This window comes from Pelophylax lessonae (genome assembly GCF_965119305.1).
Source record: "Pelophylax lessonae genome assembly, chromosome: 3".
Classification (NCBI taxonomy): Eukaryota; Metazoa; Chordata; class Amphibia; order Anura; family Ranidae; genus Pelophylax; species Pelophylax lessonae.
The window spans coordinates 428629489-428646661 of record NC_138770.1 but is presented as its reverse complement, the minus strand read 5'-3'; the positions used below and the strand labels follow the sequence as shown (position 1 = coordinate 428646661).

The 17173-nt window shown below is 47.8% G+C and overlaps 1 protein-coding gene across 16 annotated transcripts in view; it reads left to right on the top strand.

The window, feature by feature from the left end:
* The window catches only part of EPB41L2 (erythrocyte membrane protein band 4.1 like 2), a 375724-nt gene that overhangs the window by 74937 nt on the left and 283614 nt on the right, over positions 1-17173 (top strand). The window lies entirely within an intron of this gene.

Here is a 17173-nt window from a genome sequence, read left to right as displayed (position 1 = left end):
TTGAAGTCTATTAAACCAAAAATGCAAAAAAAGCACAGTTTAAAAAAGTCCTTGACCCTTCCCAAATACGCAACGACTAAAAAAAGCATGTGAATGTGTCCCATAGGAAACCATGTTTAATGAATTTTAGTGCGTTTCTGCAAAAAGCACCAAAAAACGCATAGGTGTGAACCAGGCCTAAGACGTTCAGTAGCAGCAGCATGCTTTTTTTTTTTTTTTTTTTTTTTTGTATCGCCTGTCAAAATGGGGTTAAAAAACTAATATTACTTATATCATATATACATATATGTAAAGTAATACATACACCCAGAAGTAGGATATATGATCATTTTAAATATAATACACAATGCTGGTAAAAGTCTACTTCAAATGTAATTGTAATGCTTTATATTACCTCCAGCCTCTATCAGCCTCCATCTGCTCTGGGTTCAGATGCGGATCTTCCCTACACATAGTCATTTTTGTTTTAAACAACAAAAATGTTCACACAATCACAAGTTCTCAGGTACTTACTGGCATGTATGGATGGTGTACTGAGCTGTATGTGTACTTCACTGTATTTCCAGATATGTAAACAAATAATGCATTCTGTTTGCAGGCCAACTAATCGGCTGAACAACTAATCGATTATGAAAATGGTTGACAACTATTTTCATAATCGATTAGTTGTCTATTAAGCAATTAGTTGTTTTGGCCCTAGTAAGTAGTGTGTCCCCCCTCCTTTCTCTGGGAATTTCTGGGGTGGTCGTGAGCCCTCCCTGGGGATGATAGGCCCCCTCTGCGTCCTTCCTCCCGTCACATTTTTACCTCTCTCCCTGGTGGGGTTTCCCTGCTTTGGTTGCCCTCACCTGCCCCTCCCCTTATCCCCCTTTTAGGGGGCACGGGTGTTTTTTTGGGGTGGGGGGGCTTCACTGGTGCTGGGCCGGAGGGCGGTGGTGTATATTGCTGACGGCTCCCCTTTGGGGGGTGCCTGTATCTTTGGTGCTGCGGGGGGAGGGAGGTCATTCCTGGGGGTTCACTTCAGGTGGATTCTTATTTCCCTGGGGTCCAGTGGGGTCCCTGGTGCTGCGCAGCGCAGCATTGCGCTACCATTTTGCCATGGATGGTGTTCCCTGGCTTTGGCGGCCATGTTTTGGGTTTCCCATTGAATATCGCGATGGCCATTTACTTGTAGTCAGGTGCGTTTGATGTGCTGCGGGGGTCTCTAGTGTGAGTGTCGGCGCTTCCTCTTCCTCTATGATCGCAGTGTGGCAGGCTGTTTGGTGCTCTCCGGGTCTGGGGTGGTGAGTTCTAGCGGGTGTACGATCCTTTCTCTGCTAACAGCGCCGCGGGTGCAGGTACAGATTTAATCATGGAGCCTCTAGAGCGTGTATCACCCCCTGACGTACTCCTTGAAGCTGCGGGACCCTCTGGGTGTCAGTCTGCCCTGGCAGCCATGACGGCGACCCTGCAAAGGCGGCCTGCCAAAAAGACCCCCCCACCTTCACCTGTATCCCCTGTCTCTTCAGAGTCTGAGGGGGATTTGGCCACTGCAGACCAAAGTCAGCCCACTGGGTCTGCGTCCATGCACTCTGAGTGCTCTAACAGTGAGGATGAATCCTCCTCCTCCTCCGCAGCCGCGCATGGACACAAGTTTCCAGACTAAATAAGGCCACACTTTTGCCAGTGGAGGATTCTCCATCCTTTAAGGATCCTGTGGACAAGAGAGCTGAGGCTCTAGTCCATTACCTTTTCACCGTGGCAGGTTCAATGTTGAGGCTGCTGTTTGCCATCACCTTGGTATCCCAGACTTTAACGGAATGGGCAAAAATTTTACGCCAGGATCTGGAAGGGGGGTCAACACCCTCCTGAGCTGGCAGGTCAGTTGATCCAGGGGCTACAGTACATTTGTGATGCATCTTTGGATGCGGCCCCCTTGGCTGGCCGGGTATCTGATGATGGTGATTCTTCGCCGCATGATTTGGTTGAAGTACTGGTTGCTCGACAAGGCTTCTAAAAAAGGTGCTGACTGATCTACTTTTTGTAGGTGACCGTTTGTTCAATGCCTCTATGGCAGACATCATTAGGGGGCCTTACGGGAGGTAAGAGTACATTACTTCCACAGGTTGCTAGGAGCAAAGAACCTTGTCATAAACATGGCCTTTTTTTCTCGGCTCACAGGTGGCCCTTTCGTCCGTCTGGATCGCAGGAAAAGGGTTCGAGATCCACCCGTGACTTCATCTAAAAGACCCGGGAATGGTAAGTCGAAAGTGGGCACTACTGGTTCCACAGATGAGCCTTCCCCAGCCTGAAGGGTCCCTTGCCCGCATCTGGAGTTGGGGGAAGTCTTTGCCTTTTTTATACCCGTGGACCTTGCTCATTCAGGACAAATGGGTCCACGAGTTGATTCAGTTCAGTTACAAGGTTCTTTCCTTGCAACTTGCGCCTGTCTCAGAAACAGCTACAGGGCCTCTATGGGGCAGTACAGGACCTGTTAGCACAAGGAGTCATTGTGCCAGTTCCATAGTCTGAACTTTTTCAAGGTTTTTATTCAAATCTGTTTATAGTTTCCAGGAAGGAAGGCAAGGTTTGCCTGATCTTGGACCTCAAGGCTCTGAACCACTTTGTGCAGGTTCAGAAATCTCAGATGGAGTCCATCCGCACGGTAGTAGCTTTCCTTCATCAAGGGGATCTTCTGGCTTCTATCAATCTCAAGGACTATTGCCTTCATATTCCAATATATGTCAGACATCAGCCTTTTCTTCGTTTTGCCGTGAGTGAAGAGCACTATAAATTAGTGGCGTTACCTTTTGGTTTTGCCTCAGCACCTCGAGTGTGCAAGGCCCAGATTTCCGTCTTGGCCATATTTCTCCAATGGCCATTGACGGCAAAGTCCTTGGTTTACACCTTTGTGCAGGGAGTTCGCCATCTGGCTCCTCCTGTGCGATTCCCAGTACCTCCGTGGGATCGAAACCTGATTCTGTCGGTGCTTCAAAAGCCTCCTTTTGACAACATTCATGAACTTCCTTTGCTCCCTCTTTCACAGAAGATGGCCTTTTTGGTTACTATTACTTCTGCGCATAGGGTGTCAGAATTGGCTGCATTTTTGGCCACAAAGTTTTGGAGGCTGCGGTTGCAGAGGCTCCCACCTCCTGAGGCTGTATTTTATTCCTGGTGGTGAGCTCCAATTGTTCCTGGTTGAGCTCCTGTTTTACCTGGTTGGCTATGTTTAGCCTTGTTCGGAATTCTATGTTTCTCTTACGTCCTCCGACAGTCGCCGCCTCTTCATATTCGTCACATATGGGGTATTAGACTTTGCTCCGAAGGAGTAGCTAGGCAACAGAATATGTTAACAATAAAGCTTTAACATATCCCACCCTCAAGGGGTGGTCCCCTCAGTCAATACCCTCCTACTTCCTGCAACCATATCTCAGTTTTAATGTCTAGCTTGTCAGGAGTGGCTGGCTCTCTCTGTGCTGGGACTTTTTGTCCCAGACTCTTTCTTCTTTTTAATATTTTATTTGAGTTTTTTCTCTACCTTTACTTAGCTGTTGTTTTTGTCAGCATTAGTTAGTTCTTCGGACGAAGAGGATCATGCGGACTGGGTCTCGGGCTGATTCCCCTGATCGCAGGTCGTGGGTCAGTGGCTTCCCAGTCTGCCATCGAGCGTTCAGCCAGGTAACGCTCCTGGCACGGTGAACGACCCATCCCTGTTCGGTGCAGGGATGTTTGGTGAGGTGGCTACCTCACCGGACGCTGTGCGGTTTCTTAACCGCCATTGTGTGCGTCTTGAATTGCGACTCTCCCTGCCTCATGTGCAGCGGCTTGTTCGCCTGTGCGGGTTCCCCACGCCATATGAGGTAAGTGTGTCTATGTGGGGACCTGTCTGTCTGGGGGGGGTCTCAGTCTGGGACTGTGTAACCTGCCTTTAAATCACACTGCTTGTCTCCCTATCTCTCGGCTGCATGCTGTGGGCTGCAAGGGGGGGGGGGGGAGCTGTATGACACTGTGTGTGTCAGGCTGGGCAGTGTGGGAAGCTGTGTGCTGTGGGGCATGTTTTTAATGGCATGTTGGGGCATATACAGCGATCACTGCGGCGATCTAACATGTATCCATATAATGGGATGAAATTGTGTGTGTTTTTATGCACTGTGGAGCGGCGGTTTCGGCGCCAAACGACGCCATTTTACCGGCGCCCGCTCCGGCCGCATGGTTTACATGCACGGCGGCCATTTTCTTGTAGCCTCCATAGGCTTACATAGAGCGCCCTGGCAGCATCACTTCCTTTTTCCTGGAACACCGGTCGAGGCAGCAGCAGCAGCGGGGTCTCCTCAGGTTTTATCCTTCTATTCCTGTTGTCCATTGCCTGTATTCAGTCTGTATATTCCCTGTGGGGGTCTCATTGTGCCTGAGTGTGTGCGGTGGGCTGCGCTTACCGCGCTTGCTGAAAGGGGACAGTTAACCCTTGGTTGTCTGGCGTACAGGGGCAATGGATTCTCAGGAGGGCAAGTTTCCCACAGTATTGGTGGAAAGCCAGGGGACCGCTGTTTCCCCCCCAGGGGGGGATTTAGCCACTATTGTGGCTGGCCTTGCTGCCCAGGTGCAAATGCTGGTGGCTGCTCAATCTACTAAACGGCCCAGAGTTACTCTGTCCTCCGATTCTGAGGGTGAAGGTGATGGGGCTGTTCTGGCGGGGACCTCCCTATCGGGGTCCCGCTCCTCTCTTGATCTAGTGGGGTCTGAGGTAGAGGCTGAGGTTGAGGGGGTTGATAATTCTCCCCCTGGCTCGCCTGAAGAGCTTGCAATCATGGATGAGTTGATTGCTTCCATTAAGCAGACGCTACGTTTGCAGGACGAAGTGTGTCCCCCCGCTGCCTTGGCGGCTTATGGGACGCAGAGAAAACGCAGGACGCCGCAGGTTTTTCCCTGCAATGCTGATTTTCAGCGCGCGGTAAAGGATCAATGGCGCGATCTGCGCAAACCTTTTGCGGTACCAAGTAAATTCAAGCTGCGTTATCCTTTCTCCCCTGCCACTGATGAACGGTGGTGTGTGCCTCAACCAGTGGATCATGCAATTGCGGTTTTGAACAAAGCCACTGCGATTCCTGCAGAGGGATCCCCTGTTTTCCGTGATGCCACGGATAGGAGACTGGAGTCTCTTGCCCGTCATACTTATTCTGTTACGGGTTCTATGCTTAAAGCTCTATTTGCTTCTCTCATGGCGGCCCAGGCGATCGCAAGTTGGACGCAGATGCTTAGGCGCGTCCTAGTGGCCGATTCGGCCTCGGCGGCGACCCTGGACATGGTGGATCAGATCCACCAGGGTGTCATGTATCTGTGTGATGCGGACCTGGACCTGATTCCGTTGGCTGCACGTGTGCACAGCGTGGCGGTGTTGTCTCGCCGCCTGGTTTGGTTGAAATGTTGGTCGGTGGACCAATCTTCACGTAAAACCTTAGCCAATCTGCCTTATGATGGGTCTCGCCTTTTTGGGGAGTCTCTGGATGTGTTGATTAAGGGGATCACCGGGGGTAAGAGCACTCTCTTGCCCCATTTCCCCAAGGCTAAGGGGGCTTCTGGGAAGAAGCATGCGAATTTTCGGCCCCCTCAGGGGTCCTTTCGTGCCTTTCGGCCGCACTACAAGGGCAAACCGTTCAAGGGCCAGGGCTCTCAGAAGAAACCCTGGTCTGGGAAACCGAAGTCCGGCCAATCCGGACCTGCGGCCCATAACAGTTCGGCCTGAAGGGGCGCCCTCGCCCAGTTTTGGGGTGGGGGGACGCTTGCTCGGTTTTCTTCAGCCCTGGTTGGCCCGTGTGCGGGACAGATGGGTTCTGGAAATCGTTCGATCTGGTTACAAGATCGAGTTTCTCTCTCGGCCAGAGAGCAGATTTTTTCCCTCAAATCTACAACTGTCTCCAGAGCGCCTGCGGGATCTGCACCTGGCGGTGCGGGACCTGAGGGCTCAGGGAGTGGTGGTTCCGGTGCCTCATCGGGACAGATTTCGGGGGTTTTATTCCAATCTGTTCACCGTGCCCAGAAAGGAGGGCAAGGTTCGTCCAATTCTGGACTTGAAAGCTCTGAACCGCTCTGTGCGGGTTCGCAAGTTCCGCATGGAATCCCTGCGCTCGGTGGTGGCTGCCCTGGTTCCGGGGGAATTCATGGCCTCCATCGATTTGAAGGATGCGTATCTTCACATCCCCATATTCGAGGGTCATCAGAGATACCTTCGATTTGCCATTGCGGAGGATCACTACCAGTTCGTGGCGTTGCCCTTTGGGCTCGCCTCGGCTCCGCGGGTCTTCACCAAGGTGCTTGCACCGGTTCTGGCATTATTGAGAGCCCAGGGCATTTCTGTCCTGGGGTATCTGGACGACATTCTGATTCGGTCTGCGACCAGTCAGGGTCTGGAGAAGGACCTGTCTGTCACGATGCAAACTCTGCAGGAGTTCGGTTGGACGATAAATGTTCCAAAGTCGACACTGAGTCCGTCGGTTCGTCTTCCCTATCTGGGAATGATACTGGACTCGGTGCAGGCGAAGGTCTTCCTGCCGGAAGACAAACTCAGGACTCTTCAGGAGGAAGTCAGGTCCCTCAGGGACGTTCCGAACTCGTCTCTGCGGACGTGTATGAGATGTCTGGGATTGATGGTCTCGGCTTTCGAGGCGATTCCTTTCGCGCAGTTTCACACGCGGGGTCTCCAGGCGGAGATCTTGTCCAAGTGGGACGGGCGACCTCAATCTCTGGATCTTCAGATCTCGTTGAGTCATCGCACCAGGGAAAACCTTCTGTGGTGGCTCCAGTCCCCGTTGGTGTCCGGGGGCAAGTCGTTTCGTCCGATCTCGTGGACGATAATCACCACGGATGCCAGCCTGTCGGGCTGGGGTGGTGTTCTGGGCGTTCTGTCCGCCCAGGGGACCTGGTCGGTGGGGGAGTCTTCCCTCCCGATCAACATTCTGGAATTGCGTGCGATAAGGCTCTGTCTTCATCGCTGGACGGACCGGCTGCAGGGCTGCCCGGTTCGGGTGCAGACGGACAATGCCATGGCGGTGGCCTACATCAACCACCAAGGGGGCACCAGGAGTGCCCGAGCGGCTCGAGAAGTGGCCGACATTCTGTCTTGGGCCGAGACTCATGTCCCGGCGATAACGGCGGTTCACATTCCGGGAGTGGAGAACTGGCAGGCGGACTATCTGAGTCGCCAGACCCTGGATCAGGGGGAATGGTCTCTCCATCCGGCTGTCTTCCAGATGTTGTGCGCGAAGTGGGGTCTTCCAAATGTGGACCTGTTCGCGTCTCGCCTCAACTACAAGGTGAAGAGGTTCGTGGCAAGGACGCGCGACCCTCGGGCAGACGCGTCGGACGCGTTAGTGGCCCCGTGGCATCAGTACAGGCTGATGTACGCGTTTCTACCGATTCAGTTGCTGTCCCGGTTCCTTCGCAGGTTACACTCGGAACGCAGCACGGTGATTCTTGTGGCACCGGACTGGCCTCGCCGGTCCTGGTACGCAGACCTCGTGAATCTGGCGGTCGACGCCCCCTGGCGTCTGCCTCTTCGGGACGATCTACTGTCTCAAGGACCGATTTACCATCCTGCTTTACAGTCGCTGGCTTTGACGGCCTGGCTGTTGAGACCGAGGTCCTGAAGGAGAAGGGTCTCTCTCCAGAGGTTGTTCATACCTTGATCAACGCGAGGAAGTCTTCCTCGGGAAAGGTTTATTACCGTACTTGGAAGGCCTATTTTGCCTGGTGTGAGTCCAGGGGGTTTTCACCCCGCACGTACTCGGTTTCCCGTGTGCTGTCTTTCCTTCAGACGGGTGTCGATCAGCGTTTGGCGCTGGCTACGATAAAGGGTCAGGTGTCTGCGCTGGCCGTTCTGTTTCAACGTCCCGTGGCTTCCAACTCCTTGGTTGGCACTTTTATTCAGGGTGTGCGGCATCTGGTTCCTCCTAGGAGGGATCCTTTGCCCCCTTGGGACTTGAATCTAGTCCTATCTGTGTTACAACGTGCTCCTTTTGAACAGATCAGGGAGATCTCGTTGTCTATGTTGTCCAAAAAGGTCGCCTTTTTGGTGGCGATCACTTCGGCTCGCAGAGTGTCGGAACTGGCGGCTTTGTCCTGCAAGTCTTCGTACCTGGTTGTTCATTTGGATAAGGTGGTCTTGCGACCTAATCCTTCTTTTCTGCCGAAACGAGTTTCGGAATTCCATCTTAACGAGGATATTGTTTTGCCTTCGTTGTGCACGAAGCCTAAACATCCAAAGGAGGTGAGATTGCATTCTCTGGATGTTGTTCGGGCGATTAGGGTTTACCTTAAATCGACTGAGTCTTTTCGAAAGACGGACTCCTTGTTTGTTCTTCCAGAGGGTCCTCGGAAGGGCATGGCGGCTTCCGCCTCTACCATTGCCAAATGGATCAGGCAGACCATTGAACAGGCCTATGCCTTGCAGGGGAAGGTTCCCCCTGTGCCTGTGAAGGCGCACTCTACTAGATCTCTGAGTACGTCTTGGGCCTGTCGTCATGGGGCTTCTGTAGCCCAGGTGTGTAAGGCGGCGACTTGGTCGACCGTACACACTTTCACAAAATTCTACAAAGTAGATGTTCAGGCATCGGCGGATGCTTCCTTTGGCCGCAAGGTTCTTAGTGCGGCTGTTCCCTAGGGTCCCTTGTTGGGGACTCCTGGCTGTTGGGATAAGTTTTGTATCCCCTGGTTTTTTGTCTTTTCCTGGGTTGTTGCTCCTGTTGAGCACTTATTTTTGCTGTTGCCCAGCTGGTTTCCTTCCTTTGGTAAGGTTCCTTTCTTTGATGTGGAGACTGCGTTGCCTTTCGGCGCGGATGCGTTTCCCACCCCTCATGTTTGCACTGCTTTGGGACGTCCCCATATGTGACGAATATGAAGAGGCGGCGACTGTCGGAGGACGTAAGAGAAAACGGAATTTTTGTAAAATCTTACCTGTAAAATTCCTTTCTCTGAGTCCTCCGACAGTCGCCGCCCCCACCCCTCTTTTGGGGTTTGAATGTATACTCTACTGCTATTCCACTAAAACTGAGATATGGTTGCAGGAAGTAGGAGGGTATTGACTGAGGGGACCACCCCTTGAGGGTGGGATATGTTAAAGCTTTATTGTTAACATATTCTGTTGCCTAGCTACTCCTTCGGAGCAAAGTCTAATACCCCATATGTGACGAATATGAAGAGGCGGCGACTGTCGGAGGACTCAGAGAAAGGAATTTTACAGGTAAGATTTTACAAAAATTCCGTTATTGCTGTTTTTTTCCCTTCCCTCGTGTTGATACTGCTTTGGGACATCTCAAGGGTCTAGAAGATATGGAGCTTTGTCGGTCAGTGAACGAAGGAGAATACTGGATTTTTGTCTTACTGTAAAATCCTTTTCTATGAGGTTCACTGACAGACACAGCACCCGCCGATCTGTTGGGTTGAGTTTTGTATTCTTCTTACATTCCTTGTTACAAACTGAAGTCCTCCAACAGTCGGCCCCAGAAGTGCTTGAATTTGTGACTTGACAAGGTTTACCTGGATTAGCGAATAAATAAAGTTATAGGTACGGATCCAAAATTTCCTTACTTTTGGGCATGTCCATCAAATGTAAAACATCGTGCTCTCCATACCACAGCCTCTAAAGCACAGCGGAGAGCCCCCCGGGACACACAATTCCACTCTCTCTGGCACCATATACCATCTTAAAAATACTTCCCAATTCTCATTTACATCACTTTCCAATTCATTCACACGGAACTGCTTAGAGGAGGTAGAATGCAGCATAGTATATATTTTAGAAATGTTACCAGTGTGTTTGTCAAAGTTCCTGCAAAAATATTCTATCACCGTAGAGGTGGTTAAATCAGAAGTCTCTATGTAATACAACCAGAAAGTGCACTGTCTGGCTATAGCGATAGGACTCTAAATTTGGAAGCTGATATTTTTCTTGCAGGAATGATTTTTCTTGCAGGAATGATTTCGACAGGACACCCCTGTGGTCACATAGAGCCTCAATACATAATAAACCCTTATTAATCCACCAGGTAAAACCTTGAGGATGGAGACCTAGAGTGAATGCAGGATTGCCTAATGGGCAATGGCAATGGCCATGGGGGCATGAGGATACTTGAAACCATATGTTGTCATCAGTCTATCCCAAAGATTTATTGAGAACAACAGAGTGGGGCACAACATTGTTGGTCTGTCTTTAGCTCTCAGCCACATCAGTTGGCTGATGTCCCTAGTTAGACAATGAGATGATTTAAGAACCATCCATAGCGGACGGGGCTGCCGCGTGTGAAAACGGATCAGCTGGGACAGTTGAGCAGCTTGATAATACTTATACAAATCTGGTACTCCCAATCCCCCCCCGGATTTTAGGAGTATGCAGAGTATGTTTATTCACCCTGGGTCTGGTTCTCCCCATATGTATTGTAATATATTCCTTTGGAACAGCTTCAAGTCCAACATATTTGAAATTGGAAGGGTCCTAAACAAGTATAATATCCTAGGCAGGACATTCATTTTTCTTTCAATAGGTTTTTATTGAACAAAATTTTTCGAGCAACATACAAGTATTGATGTAGTAAACATGTTGAAGTAATACAATGGATTGAAACAGTATGCAATACGTAAAAACAAAAAGAAATCCGAACAGTTAACAATAGTATTCCTACAGTCTTAAGAACTTAGTTGGGACAATAACATTGGAGTGAGTTAGTATAGAGGGTTGTAAATCAACCAATGCCTTCCAACGCTCCTAATAGGAACATCAGAAAAGCGGCTGTCAAATTTCTAGTAACACTCTAGTGTGCAGGGTAAACAAACCGTAGAACCTGCTCCTAATATCTAAGAAAAATTGCTGAGTACCATAATCAAGAAATTTTTAAGGAAACTATTAGAGCAACTATTAACCTTGCATGAAGAAAAGAGGATAGAGTTGGGTAGAGAAGGGGTCAAACACAAAAGAGAGACTGATGATATCGGAGTAATATGTATACAAGAGCGATTTAGATGAAGAACGAAGAGGAGAGACTGAGAGAGAATGGTAGGTATTGTGAAGGGTGTGAGAACAATGGTGTACAAGCTAAAAGTAAAAGGACTGAAGAAAGCAGGGGTAGGATATAAAATAGTTCAATGGGATTGAGATCTAGACCAGGGTGGCAAGGCCCCCCGTTAATGGAGGGGGAAGGGATAATCAGCCTGTAATTGGGATTTTCATATATGTAGCCCAAGGTTCCCATATTGCCTCAAATTCAGGCAAAGAGTTTTCCAGCTTACTCGCCAACGCCTCCTGTGCCAGGATCCACAATATCTTTCTCTTGGCTCTTATGAAAGACACACAAGGTTTTTTCCAAGAACTAGCAATAGTTTACCGCCTGTTAAAGGACATTCATTTTTTATCGAATACAGTCGACCGAACCACAATGGAGGATTATTGGGACCACCTGTTAAGATCTTCCAACAATTTTTTATATAGTGGTGGAAAATTATTTTGGTACGGTGTGGAAAGAGAGATGGCGTTATATGAATACCCAGGTATGAAAGAGTATCTGAACGCCATTGGAAGGGAAATTAATTTTGTATGGTACAGACAGTGTGGGCCTCTAGGGATAGGTTAAGTGCTAGGAATTTTGAATGGTTAAGCCTTAGCCCGAGATTAGTTTTTTTTTTTTTTTTTTTAATATCTATACACAAATGTTTTACCTTTTCATTTCTATTTTAAAATGAATGGGCTGTTTTACAAGTAGATTGTTAACAAATACTTTTAAGGATTCTGTTGATAGGCATATGGAAGCCCTCTTAAAGGCCTTCTATGACCTTGAAGGTACTTTAGCTATTGCTGCTATGTCCATTTGCCAGAATATTGCTTATTAGATAGGACATAAGAATAGACAAACATGAACCTGTCTTTGAGGATCCTGCCTTATAAGAACAATTAGAGCTGATGCCCTCAGTATTGTTTGCTGTTGAGGCTCCATAGAATAAGATTTACCAAGTCTCTAGAGTGTCCCTTATCTCTGTGCACATGTGCAGACTTTTGCGGCTGAAAGCTCGGTCTGCCAAACCGGTTTGTAAATAGCATTTTCAAAGCATGCCTTTTTATGGTGAATGCCTATTTGTCAAGTCCCTTGATACATTTATCAAGAAAATCTCAAGGGGAAAGGTACTCTTACCCCACAAGACTAAAGGCTGCTACACACGGGCTAACTATTAGCCGGATCAACAGAAACCGGCTGACATTCAGCCAGTGTTGTACAGCAGCCTGTCCGACAGAAGCTGGTCGTTGGAAAACCAGCAGCCAACTGCATCTAATCAACCAATGGCTGCAAGCTCTGATTAGTCAGTGTGCCCTCGCAGGGGGTGGTGCGGCAGTCCCCCTGTCAGAACACAATAGCACAGTGAGGGAGATCGCTGTACTAATATCGCTTGTGTCAGTATAGCAATCTGTCAGTTTTTGGTTGAATGAAAAAAACTTGGTGTGTAACCCACATAAGGCTGGCCATAGAGGAGTAATTTTTTTTTTCTGTTCAACTAGTGGGTTAAATGGAAAAAAAGGACCCAATTCCTCCAGCCACAAATTAGAGGTGGATGGGGGAATCCTCCCTGCTAGGCGATTGTATTCTGACAGGAGGGTGACTTCCCCGCTGTCAGAATACACTGATCAGCCCTCTCGGCAGCACTGATCAAGTGACAAAAATCTGACATCCTGTCCTTGCATGAATTGAAATGTGGCCATTCCCAGCTGAACCGGATGAATTTCGATCCATGTAGGGACGGCTTAACTCTTACTACTACGGCTACTACTACTTCTATAAAATAATTCCTTTCACTCTCCCCAAGTGTCTACTTTTGAAAGCATTATCGCCTCTTTCTGTCACAAGACATGGACCCCGAAGTCCACCAAGCCTGCCCAGAAGCCTTCCCCAGAAGGAAGAGGCCTCCCCATTGCTTGGAGTGGGGGGTATCTGTTGGTGCCTGTGTCAGTTTGGATTCATGACGTCTCTGATTTCTGGGTTCAATCTGTCCTAGCGTTTCGATCTCTGCCCCCTCCTCTATTTTGCCTTCCATTCTACTGGCTTCAGAACACAAGAAGGCAGATTTAATGACCACCTTACATCAACTTTAGGGACAGTGGTTATTTCAGTTCCTTTAGAAGAATGATTTCAAACTTCTCATCAAACCTTTTTCAACCACCAAAACCAAATAGACGTAGCTACCCCATACTAGACTCCAAAATCTCCAAACAGATTCATTTGTATGCCAAAATTCTGAATGAAATTAATAGGATCTGTCATTGCTTCTCTCATGCAATGGTTATTTCTGGCATCAGTAGGCATACAAGATGCCTATTTACACATTCCTATCTTCTCCTCACATCAACGCTTTCTGAGTTTTGCTGTGGAAAACCAACACTTCCAGTGTATACTACTAGCATTTTCCTTTGCTTCTGCCTCTTCTGCAATCTGAGGGCATTTATGTCACAGGTTACCTGGACAACCTCCTACTGAAGGACTCATTAGTCACAACCTGGACAATTGCCAAAGGAACATCCAAAGAGAAGGTTAGTCCCTTAAGATCCCAGGACTCTGGTCCAGGACCCTCCAACCAAAACACTACATCTCAGTTTGCTGCAGCATGAGGGTTCTGGGCCTGATGGTAGCCATCGTTTCCCATTTTCACCCAAACCTTTTTAATCCAACATACTTATAATGTGGAAAAACAAATCCAGTCCTTGGATTGCCAAATGCTTCTGTCCAGCCAAAGTTCTCCCTCACATGGTGGATCTCCAATCCTGCACTAGAGTTGGCAAAGTATTTTCTTCGCACACCTTGGAAGTTGATGATAATAGATGCCAGCTATATAGGCAGAGGCGGAGTTTACAAATCTCTGACTTTCCAGAGAGACCTGGTCCCCTCTGGAGTCAGGACCTCCCATCAACGTTCTGGAATTGGGATGTTTGTCTGTTTCTCCAACACTGGACCTCTCTAATGCAAGGCCACCCAGGCAGAGTACAGTCAGATGATGCCTCAGTCAGACAATTCCATAGCAGTAGCTGTGCCCTTGTAGAAACACTGCAAGTCAGGATGCCCTAAAAGAAACAAGTCTGATACTCTTGTGGGCGAGAACTCGCATTGCCACGCTCTCAGCCATCCACTTTGGACAATTGGCAGGTGGACTTTCTAAGCTAATAAATACTTAGACCCAGGGATGTGGTATTTTTACAATCTCTGTCACAGGCGAGGAAGAAGCAGATATGGACATCCTTGGCTCAAGGTTCAACACGAATACTCAATGCTAAATAGGTTTGTAGCAAATACTAGGGATCCTCTGGACTTTGCACTGAATGTTCAAGGGATTCTTTGAACTCAATTCAAGCAGGTCTTTGCCTTCCTTCTGATTCCAGCATAAATGTGCTGCTTTTAACCACATAACGACCGCCCACTGCAGATATACTGTGGCAGGCAGCCGCTGCTGGGCAAAGTGAGGTAGGGGTACGTCACTCGCTCAGCCGCTTGTGGGGGGCGAGCGTGCGCCACCGGAGGCACGCTCCCGCCCCCGCTCGTTCACTGAGATCCCCGCGCAAGTGACCGGCGGCTCCGATGTCCACCGGTTACTCGTGATCTCCCACAGGAGAGGGAGAAGGACGGACGGCTGATGTAAACACAGCCGTCTGTCATTCTCCCTGATGTAAGCACAGAGGCTATACGATCCTGCTATGTAGGATCGTATGTCTCTGTGATTACATCACAAGCCATGCCCCCCACAGTTAGAATCACGCCCCTAGGGACACACTTAACCCCTTGATCACCAATAAAGTTAGCCCCTTCCCTGCCAGCGTCATTTTGACAGTAACAGTGCATATTTATAGCACTGATTACTGTAGTAATGTCACTGGTACTCCCAAAAGTGTCAAAAATGGCAGTCAGGGGTCCGATCTTTCCGCCGCAATTTTGAAGTCCCACAAAAATCGCAGATCGCTGCCATTACTTAAAAAAAAAAAAAAAAAAAAAAAAAAAAAATGACATAAATCTTTCCCGTAGTTAGTAAAACGCAATAACTTTTGCGCAAACCAATCAAAATATGCTTATTGCGATTTTTTTTTTTACCAAACATTATGCAGCAGAAAACAAATTGGCCTAAAATGTTAAAAAATTTTGATTTTTACTTTTTTTTTTTTTTGAGAATTTCATATTAAAAAAATTTGAAAAATATTATTTTTTCAAAATTGTCGCTCTTTTTTTGTTTATAGCGCAAAAAATAAAAATCGCACGGGTGATCAAATACCACCAAAAGAAAGCTCTGTTTGTGGGAAAAAAAGGACGTCAATTTTGTTTGGGTACAGCGTCGCACGACCTCGCAATTGCCCGTTAAACTCACGCAGTGCTGAATCGCAAAATAGGGCTTGGTCTTTGAGCAGCCAAATTTTCCGGGGATTAAGTGGTTAAACAGAACTGCCAGTGTAAAAATACCGTATATAAATACTGATCCTGTGTCCCTCAACTACTTCCTGTCATTGGGCCATTCATACACGGCCTCAGGAGCAACTAGTAATAGCAGAATTGTGGCTGCGGCTATGATCCTGATATCATATTTTAAAGCCTGCTGCTCTACCGCTGCTTGATCAATTTTACAGGGCTCAGAAGGGCTCCCCCTCTGCTGTTCCTGGGCTCTTTTTTTTTTACCAGGGATCCTGGAATTGATTTAGGCAGTCAGGCTGACTGCCCACTGAGGGAGATGGAGAAATATCCTTTGTGACAAACAAAGTTAAAAGCAACAAGGATTTTGTCACTCCCGGTTTTAGTGTTGTGTTTCTGTCTGATTGGCCGTCTGGAAGGGCAGAGAAGGAATTGGGGGTCTATTCGACCCCGATCCCTCCATAAAGAGTACTTGTCATTCCCAAGCTCTCACAAGGGGTGGGGTTAACCCCCTTGTGATGGCAATAACGTTGAATGAAAAAAAACATGACATTTTAAATAAACACTTTAAAGCTCCGTTCACATGTAGGCGTTTTGGGGCGTTTTTGGGGGAGTTTTTCTGCTCTAGGATCAGCTCTCAAAACGCCCAACAAGACAAATCCTATTCATTTCAATGGCCCCTGTTCACATCTGAGTGTTTTGACGCTGTGAGCAAAATGGCCAACGCTCAAAGTACATGAGCTTCTTTTTGGGCAGATTACAGGCGTTTTCCATTGGTCTCTATTCAATCTAAAAACCCCTGCACAAAAAACGCCTGTAAATTGCGGTAAAAACGCGTGAAAACGCTACGCTCAGGTGTGAATGTAGCCTAAGGGCTTGTCTAAAACGCTACGCTCAGGTGTGAATGTAGCCTAAGGGCTTGTCTACACTTGCTTTAAATGTGGCATTTGACACGTTTTTTTTTTTTTTTTTTTTAAAGCACTCTGAATGCCAATCGAAACACCTGTCCCTAAATAAAATGCTAAGCTTACCATCCTGTTCACTCTCTGCATTTGCTTTGCTTCAGAGGATCAGCAAAGCTGGAGGTACTACTAAGTGGGACATCAGCACAGCTGGGGGTACTACTGAGCAGAAGATCTGCTCAACGAGGGTTCCAATAAGCTGGGGATCTGCTGAACAGGAGTACTAATGAGCTGGGGATCTGCTGAACCCCTTTAAAACAAATAGTCAACATACATAGGGCATTTGTCCAACTTCATTAAAGCTTCAAAAAGCATCACTGAAGCGTCACACGTTGAAAAGGCTTTTTGAAGCTTTTTTTTGTGTGTTAAAAGTTGAAGCAAGTGTAAATGAGCCCTAAAGCACCTCTGTGACCCTCTTCCCCCCCCCCCCCCCCCCGTGCTCACACACGAGTGCAAACGTGAGTGTAGGTCCCACATGGGTATGTAAATGTTGATTGCCTTCCACATGTGATTGCCATGAATGTTAGAGCAAGAGCAATAATTCTAGCGCCAGAGTTTACTTTTAACTCCAAATTGCTAACCTGTAAAGGCTTTTAAAGCGTTGCTTGTGGATAATGTTAGGTTGCAAAGTTTATGGCCATTTCCCAGGATTGTGCAATTTTTAATTTTGACATGTTTACTATTTTTTTACTGGATAAAACATCATCTTTTATATCTTACCCAAAATGGGTTTTATGTTGTGCGCACTAAAGTTCATTTAGGTGTATTTTTTCCTGAAAATTTGCGTTTGATAAACAAATGGCTGCTCAAATATTG